This window comes from Notolabrus celidotus, chromosome 21, assembly GCF_009762535.1.
Source record: "Notolabrus celidotus isolate fNotCel1 chromosome 21, fNotCel1.pri, whole genome shotgun sequence".
NCBI lineage: Eukaryota > Metazoa > Chordata > Actinopteri > Labriformes > Labridae > Notolabrus > Notolabrus celidotus.
Window position 1 is genome coordinate 59,192 of NC_048292.1, and position 9,995 is coordinate 69,186.

At 38.8% G+C, this 9,995-nt stretch overlaps 1 long non-coding RNA gene across 1 annotated transcript in view; it reads right to left on the reverse strand.

The window, feature by feature from the left end:
- LOC117804696 overlaps positions 1 to 9,642 on the reverse strand; it is a 26,443-nt gene extending 16,801 nt beyond the window's left edge. Inside the window, exons 1-4 of the long non-coding RNA XR_004629224.1 lie at positions 9,453 to 9,642; positions 7,511 to 7,580; positions 4,276 to 4,343; positions 3,156 to 3,277 (exon numbers count right to left, since the gene is read on the reverse strand). This is a non-coding gene — a long non-coding RNA (uncharacterized LOC117804696). The remainder of the gene's footprint in view (positions 1 to 3,155; positions 3,278 to 4,275; positions 4,344 to 7,510; positions 7,581 to 9,452) is intronic.
- Positions 9,643 to 9,995: the final 353 nt, after the last annotated feature.

The window sequence follows — 9,995 nt, forward strand, 5'->3', positions numbered from 1 at the left end:
CGCAACCACACGATAAACTTTAATACAACACGACACGCTGCAACACGATAAACTTTAATACAACACGACACGCAACCACACGATGAACTTTAATACAACACGACACGCAACCACATGATAAACTTTAATACAACACGACACGCAACCACACGATGAACTTTAATACAACACGACACGATGCAACACGATAAACTTTAATACAACACGACACGCAACCACACGATGAACTTTAATACAACACGACACGCAACCACACGATGAACTTTAATACAACACGACACGCAACCACACGATAAACTTTAATACAACACGACACGCAACCACATGATGAACTTTAATACAACACGACACGCAACCACACGATAAACTTTAATACAACACGACACGCAACCACACGATAAACTTTAATACAACACGACACGCAACCACATGATAAACTTTAATACAACACGACACGCAACAACACGATAAACTTTAATACAACACGACACGCAACCACATGATAAACTTTAATACAACACGACACGCAACCACACGATGAACTTTAATACAACACGACACGCAACCACACGATAAACTTTAATACAACACGACACGCAACAACACGATAAACTTTAATACAACACGACACGCAACCACATGATAAACTTTAATACAACACGACACGCAACCACATGATAAACTTTAATACAACACGACACGCAACCACACGATGAACTTTAATACAACACGACACGCAACCACACGATAAACTTTAATACAACACGACACGCAACAACACGATAAACTTTAATACAACACGACACGCAACCACATGATAAACTTTAATACAACACGACACGCAACAACACGATAAACTTTAATACAACACGACACGCAACCACATGATAAACTTTAATACAACACGACACGCAACCACACGATAAACTTTAATACAACACGACACGCAACAACACGATAAACTTTAATACAACACGACACGCAACCACATGATAAACTTTAATACAACACGACACGCAACCACACGATAAACTTTAATACAACACGACACGCAACCACATGATAAACTTTAATACAACACGACACGCAACCACACGATAAACTTTAATACAACACGACACGCAACCACACGATGAACTTTAATACAACACGACACGCAACCACACGATAAACTTTAATACAACACGACACGCTGCAACACGATAAACTTTAATACAACACGACACGCTGCAACACGATAAACTTTAATACAACACGACACGCAACCACACGATGAACTTTAATACAACACGACACGCAACCACATGATAAACTTTAATACAACACGACACGCAACCACACGATGAACTTTAATACAACACGACACGATGCAACACGATAAACTTTAACACAACACGACACGATGCAACACGATAAACTTTAATACAACACGACACGCAACCACACGATGAACTTTAATACAACACGACACGCAACCACACGATAAACTTTAATACAACACGACACGCAACCACACGATAAACTTTAATACAACACGACACGCAACCACATGATAAACTTTAATACAACACGACACGCTGCAACACGATAAACTTTAATACAACACGACACGCAACCACACGATAAACTTTAATACAACACGACACGCAACCACACGATAAACTTTAATACAACACGACACGCTGCAACACGATAAACTTTAATACAACACGACACGCAACCACACGATAAACTTTAATACAACACGACACGCAACAACACGATAAACTTTAATACAACACGACACGCAACCACACGATAAACTTTAATACAACACGACACGCTGCAACACGATAAACTTTAATACAACACGACACGCAACCACACGATAAACTTTAATACAACACGACACGCTGCAACACGATAAACTTTAATACAACACGACACGCAACCACACGATAAACTTTAATACAACACGACACGCAACCACACGATAAACTTTAATACAACACGACACGCAACCACACGATAAACTTTAATACAACACGACATGATGCAACACGATGAACTTTAATACAACACGACACGCAACCACACGATGAACTTTAATACAACACGACACGATGCAACATGACACGATAAGATAACACGATACGAAACAATACAAAAGGATGAAACCATAGACTGTATATAAAATGGACAGCGTTGCTCCGCCTCTTCCCGTTGCACGGTTCTGAAGCCCAAAAAAACCCCGCTCCAATGTGCAGACAGAGCCTGCGAAGCCATAGAATTTCTGTGTTGCCACGGTAACGAGCTCCGCCCTACAGCGTAGCGTCACAAGATCCCAAGGAGTTCCACTCTACGGCGGCTGTCAATCAAAACAAACAGGAAGTAAAACCCTGTTTTTTAACCTCTAATAACCAACGAAGAAGAAAGTGTTCAGAAAAAAAGAGTCCTTGAACACAACACAATCAAATACTAACTACATGTCACCACAGCATACGGAGGGAGAAACATTCACACCACGTGGATTTATGTTTTAAAGTTTGACTGCAGAGACGGAGTTTTTGACCTATACTGCAGCCAGCCACCAGGGGGCAGACGCTTTGGTGGAAGCTTCAAGATGCACCCCTGGACACGATACGACACAGTACGAAACGATACGATGGATAACATAAGATGATATGACACTACAACACAATATGATGAAACAATACAATACAAAACAGGGTTACAGTAACAGTAATATGACACGCGGCGAAATGATACAATAAGATAATTCAATACTAATAAAACATTTGTCCTAGGCTCAAATGCCTCAAACACTTCGTTGACTCCACAGGAGAGTTCTTAGAGAGAGGGAGCAAAATAAAGAACCATCATTATGTAAACAGGAACAACACATTCCATCCACAACCTCCAGGTTCAGAGAGAGAACAAGCTGCTCAATGAATATAACTAACTCATAAATGACATCATGAACTGAAGACCGGTCTGTTCTTTACACACTGAAGATTTAAAGGTAGAATGTGAGACATGTTTCTAGAACAAGTGATATCATGTCCGTTACAGCTGTTATGTGAGGCCTCTGAAGCCTCTGCTTGTGACTGAAAGCACCTCTGAGCAATTAACCTGAAGTTCAACAAGTTCTCTGTGGCCTCTCCTCACCCTCTCACCTTCTTGTCCCCCTTAGAGAGAGTGTTTGGTCTGAAGTCTGGCTCACATTGACACACAGGATGGGGGACCTCGGGAGGGAATCCACGCTGACTCAGGTAACTCAGGGTTTGACGTGAAACAGCTGAGGGGAGAGAAAAACACAGACACACGAATGGATGATCACACAGTCCACGTGGATTTAATTCAACCCAGAGACCCCGCTGACCTCGACTCCCTACAGCGTGAAGCGTCCGTACTGAGAGACCACATTCCTTAATAACCGTGAACGTGAAGGAACTCTCCCTCACAGATATCAGAGCTTTCTTTTCAATTCAGGATCAATCACATCGTCCTCTGGGAAACCTTATTATCAAAGAGCTTAATGCAGGAACTAAGGGAGAGGAAGTTCATTGTTAAAGACAGGAAGTGTAGATGAATGTGGCTTTAAGATGGAGAGGCTTTCATCATTATGGCTCGGGTGGAGTCCCGTCCTGTGATGAGGATTTAATGGCTTCTATCTCACTACACATCTCTGAGACTCCTTTTCTTTGGCCGTCTGACTATCACAGAAACACAGATCACTTCCTTGTTCTTTACATTTCTACAGTTTGTTTCCACCTGCTGACAGAGGCATGAACGTTTGGAAAAGCACTTCTTGAAATCTGCAATATTCCTTCCACTGTTTCTATATTTTGCAGATCTCCCCTCTTGAGGTTCCTCAGATTTCACTTTGAGGGCACAGACCCCACCAGACAAACGCTCTCCAAATGTCACGTATGTGCAAATGGAGCACTTCCACTGTTTACATGTGGCGTGTTTGTGTTTTCAGGAAGTGGTTTCCCTATCGCAGACCTCAGACCCCGGGGGACAAACATACACTTCAGCTGATCGGAGGAGAACAGACGACAGGCCGTGTTTACGTTGGGCTGATTGTAAATCAGTGAATCTGCAGCTGCTCAAAGGTAGCTCAGAGAATGTAGGAAGCTGTGGAGGAATGTTTCTCATACTGAACATCACGTGTTGAATGTTCTTCTAAGTTCTTCTCATCTTTTTGAATGATAGGTGCAGATGTAGGCAGGTTGTTTTCAGGTGATGGCTCAAACAGGCGACAGGAAGAAGCTGATGTTGAGAAATACTCACATCTGGGAAACGTCACGTTGGAGGCGGGGATGTTGTGTCAGCGTGATGAGCTTCTTCCTAAAGAATACCTGACAGGAGGATAATCAGAAACAATAATCAGAAACAGCAACATAAGAGCAGGAATCACTGAGCCTTTACCCACCGGCACATGCTTTACAGGAAGTGTACAAACTGGTCTCTGGATTTTATAGACAGTATACATGTTCCAGGGTATTAAAGGCACTCAGTGTTTTCTTGTCAGGGTGGTAAAACATCTGAAGTAGGCCACAGCTTAACTTGGGATGCTCTCTCTCTCTCTCTCACACACACACACACACACACACACACACACACACACACACACACACAGTTACTAAGGCACTAGAAATAACAAACAGAAACATTAAAGCTGCATCAGGATGCTTTTTCGTTTAACAAGCTGGCGATAAAAATCCAAGACAACATTCAAGGACGAGATCTCCACTGATTTATCTTGTTGATGAAATGTTTCACAATGTTGTTACTGCAAAGAGAAACACTCTGTACATTCAAGCAAGTTAAGAACATTTCAGACCACATATCATGGGTCCTGTTTGTACATGTGAACACTGCAAAAACTCAAAATCTTACCAAGTGAAATATTCTCATTTTTAGTCCAAATGTCTTCTCCCTCTTGATTTAAGATAAATTAACTTAACAAGGAACATTAGAGAGAGATAGAGGGACTTGTTTTAAGACATCTTAAATATCTTGTTCAGTCAAACAATCTTGAAATGATCTTGTTTTGAGTTTTAATTCAGAAGAAACAAAGTTTATTTAACATTTCAGACATTTTTCAAGCTGAGATCTTATTTGTAGAAGACGGATAATCTGGATTTAAGACAAACACTTTACTTGATTTAAGGAAATGACTTTTATTAATCTATCAGAAAACAGATCCATTGATAAAAGGAAGAAAGAAAAGTTGTTCTTTTTAAGGGTGGGTTACAGTTTTCAGGCACTTTTTTTTTTTGGAGTAAAATAAATATTAATTGTTATCATTCCTGTCTTATTCTGAGACACTAAGCTTTAAAATACTAGAAAAATATTGCTTTAAAGAAGTTTTCCCTAGTAATTTTAAGATCACAGTTCTCTAAATATTACGTCTTATTTAGGAAATCTTACCAAGAAAATTTTCACTTCTTCTAATGGCAGATTTTTTTTGCTTATTTCAAGATAAAAGTACCTTAAAATTATTTTTTTCCCTTGTTTTTGGAGGGGCATTTTTCCAGTGTATAAAACACATCCTGTATGATAAATGTTCGTAGTCTCCGTGAGGTCACCCGTCTGTACCTGAAGCCCTGTTTTGAAGCCGATCGTTGAAGGCGGCCATATTGGAAATGTTGAACTCAACCTAACGTCTGTGGAGCTAGTGTGAGGTAAAGAGGTGGGGCTTTAGCCTCCTCGCTAACAGCTACAGTGTTCCCGCCTGTCAATCAGGACAGCCACGCCCTTATTTGGGCAAAACTCGTAATCTTAATATCTTCAAATCTAACGAGTTATAATGAAATGAGCTCTTCAGACCTGAAGTGTTTTTTGAACCAGACTGTAAACATGTTTATTCCTGCTGTAAAGATTGTCTCTTTGAATGGGTGTGTATGTGGTTTCTGGTGTTTCTGCAGCCAGCCTCTAGTGGACGCTCAAGGAACTGCAGTTTTTAGCACTCTCATATCAGCTTCATTTCTCACAGCTGGAGGTTTCTGCTTAGTATACATTATAACGGACTATGTGTGAGCAGCTTGATCAATACCAGTGTGAAAGAATGAATTTCCCCATGTATTTATGTTCTTTGTTTAAATGTCCTCATCTGTTCACTTCTGCCTGATCAAAAAACCTGAAAAACAATCTTTAGATTTAGAGGCTTTGTTGGAGCCTCAACAACACGGCTACTCAAAGACTTCTGGTGTCGGGGAGCTTGGTTGCACACGGCAACAAGGGAGCTGTCAGAGGAGGCCAATAAGGCAAGCTTCTGGCTACGGCTGAGGAGATGGAACATGATATGTGGAGCGAGCAGCTCAGGGAGACGTCCCCGTTCTCACTGCTCTGCCACCAGGAGATGTTCTGGGCTGAGGGGCATGCAGGAAGAACACCTAGCTGTAAATCAAACTGCTGCCCACACGACAACAACAACAACAACACAATAGAGTTTTCAAAAGTTTCCATCCTGGAGGGCGTTTTTGAAAATCTCTGTTTTCAAATAAATCTACATTTTCCAAAAATGTCTACATTCATGTACGAGGCCTCAAACCTCATAAAAACCCAACATTTAACAACAAGGCCTTTACATAGATTTATCTCAACATTGGTACAGTCTTTAAAGGTCTGTGGAGGACAAGTCCTTAAAATATTCATGTAGATTTATCATCAGTAGCTGTATTCTAAGCTAATGTACTCCTGACCTAGCATGTTTACATTGAACTACTTCAGGGACATCAGTGTTATTATGTTATGTGAGTTTATGTCCATAGATTTAAATGAGTAACTTTTAGATTTAAAACAACTCAGTAAAATGTTAAAAACAATGAAATAAGTCAAACATCTTGTTTTTGATGTCTCGTGGACGGTTCTTTGTGGATGCATGAGCTCAGCTTATCTGAATCCTGGTCTTGTGTAAGTCCTGTACGTCAGCCTGCCAACAACAACACATTGTGAAAACTGAAACATCACTCCTGTCACTGAAAGCATGCCGACTTATTTGGAAACCAGACTTCTCCAAAAGTAGTTTACTTTCACAACCTTTAAAAACTTTCACTGAAATAACATTTAAATGGAGCATGCATTGCAACGTTTACAAAAAGGTGTTTTTCAAAATAATGCTCTTTGTACTTTATAATCACATAAATCTAAATGATCCTGCAATAAAATGTCAAAACAGAAGAGAGAAAACAGACAAAACCATTTACAGTTTCCAATGGAAGAACAAAGTGCAGCCTGGTGTATCAGTTTAAATATCACCAGGTGGAAAATCCAGTCCAAATATTGAATTAAACAGCAATCAGAAAGTCATTTATAATAACCTGTAAACAGAGCCTTATCTGACAGTAACCATAAACAGCCCCGTGGAAAGATGCCCGCATAATCTGATCGCAGCAGAGTGATCTGAGGCGGCTGCTTCCTGTGTGGGCGCTAAAAGGGATATTTCAAAGCTTCATTTAGTATTCCCATTATTAGCTTCACTCAGTGTGTCCAGTTTAAAGTGCAGGTGAGGGATTCTTACCTTGTGTTGCAGTGATTTATCCCACAGGAATAAACAGGTTGTGGGGTGAACATGTCTGTAAATAAAAGATCTTGGCAGAAAAATATACAAACACTTTGAGAGGTCTTTAACACCAGGTTGAATTAGCCACTCTCATTTGATCCAGGTCTTCAGACCGCTAATTGCTGAAACTAGAATAATGCTACACATGATTAATCCTTTAAAACACAAACTGCATGAAGTTAACTGTTACCTTAAATAAATAGCCCAAAATAATTGGGAATAAACTGTTGACACATGTAGCTAAACCAGGTGTGATGGTCTGACTGAAGAGTAAGCATACTAAGCTAATGTATAGACATAAAAGCTAGCTAAAATAGCACTGTTAGGAAAAGTAAACCACAAGCAGTGCGTCAACTAGCTTAAATCGCCATGCTAAGCTATCTAAATACGGTTGCAAAAAAATCCAAATTAACATGTACTTGAAATAGTTAACTCAAAAAATTAGCTAACAGTAATGGGAAGCTAAAGTAGCTAAAATATTTTGAAATAAAGCTCCAGCAACATTGGAATTAGCTAGCTGATTTTCAATGAAAAGTTATTTAGGCTTCAAGAAGACCTACAGTAGTTAGCTAACATTCAACTAGCCAAAAGTAGCACGGCTAAGAAAAGGAAGCCAAAGCAGTGAATCACCTAGCTTACATTGCCTAGCTAAAACCAAATAAACAAGCTAGCAGTAATGGACACACTGATGAAATACAGACATTAGAGTTAGTTGCAAGAAGGCTGAGAGTAATTTAAACAGTTGGCTTGAATTAATATACTAACCGGAAAGCTAGCTAAAAGTAGCCGTACACACATGGACAAACAAGTTAGCTTAAAACCTTGAGTTTAAACAAATAGATACAAATTAATGGAACAATTCAACAGTTAGCTTCAAGAAGGCTACAATAACATGTAGGCTAAAACTGATGCTTAGTATGTTAAAGCTAGCTAAAATTATCATGATCAGGAAACATTACAATGCACCGTGGACCACCTAGCTTAAATAGTGTAGATGAACTTACTGGATAAATGGTTAAAATAGCTAAAACTAAACTAAAAAGTAGCTCTAAATTTGAAGATAATTTTTTTTTTAGCTAAAAGCAATGATAAGCCCAAGCCAGTTAATTATAAGGTTTGCTAAACTTAAAGTATCGCTACAGGAATTGAAAAAAGTTAGCTAACAGTAATGGGAAGCTAAAGTAGCTCAAATGTTTTGATAATAAGGCAACAGCAATAGACCTCAGTTGAATTAGCTAGCTAACAGTCAATGACAATTGTGTTATTTAACTAGCCAAAAGTAGTCCAGCTAGGAAAAGGAAGCTAAAAGCAGTGAATCACCTAGCTTAAATTGCCTAGCTAAACAAGCTAGCTAAAACCAAATAAACTGTCTGGCAGTGATAGAAACACAGTTACAATAAATACCTTATAATTAATAGACAAACATTAGAGTTGGCTTCAACAAGGCCTACAGAAAATTGTCTAAAATGAATATACTGACAGGACAGTTAGCTAAAAGTAGCCGTACACACATGGACAAACAAGTTAGCTTAAAGCCTACAATTTAAACAAATAGCTTATAATTAACAGAAAGATTTGACAGTTAGCTTCAAGAAGGTTACAAGTTAAAAATGATGCTTAGTATGTTAAAGCTAGCTAACATTATCATGATCAGGAAACATTACAATACATTACATTACAATGCACCTAGCTTAAATAGTGTAGATGAACATACTGGATAAATGGTTGGAAATAGGGAAACATTAATAAATGGTTGAGATAGCTAAAATGAATAGCTAGTTAGAGAAGAGCAGCTCTATTATATTTGATAAAATGTTAGCTAAAAGAATTGAGAAGCCAAAACCAGTTCAAAAGAGGCTTTTCTATTATATATTTAATAATGGAAATATATTATTCTTACCTTCAAGATGACCTACAGAGGACTGTTAGCAAAAAACAGCAGAATAGATAATCATAGTATTTAAATGTAGTGGATGTACTGAATAGTGGGCTAAAGCCTTAAAAAACTAAGTAATTGTTATAGTTAACTCAGGGGTTCACAAACTTTTCAGCCCAGGACCCCAAAAATAACGGTGTCAGAGACTCGGGACCCACGCTGTTACTTAGGGTGGTCAAATGTTACTTACAGCCATGTGTAAGCACTAACAGGCCAATCCAAAAACAGACATTAGAAACTGAAAACCAAAATAACATCATTTTGTTTCATAGTTATTTAAAAATGGTTGAAAGCAGAATGCGAGTAATCTTCATGTTTAGTCTGTAGCAGCGACAGGATACAGATTCTGATTCACATTAATTTTAACTGATATCTTTATTTATATTTTATAAGAATGGATAAAATATACAATTTTAGATATTCAGAAAAAAATAAGCTTTTGAAAGAAACATTTTTTTGGATAGGAGCTCGCGACCCCTCCATCAGTGCCTCACGACCCCCCAAGGG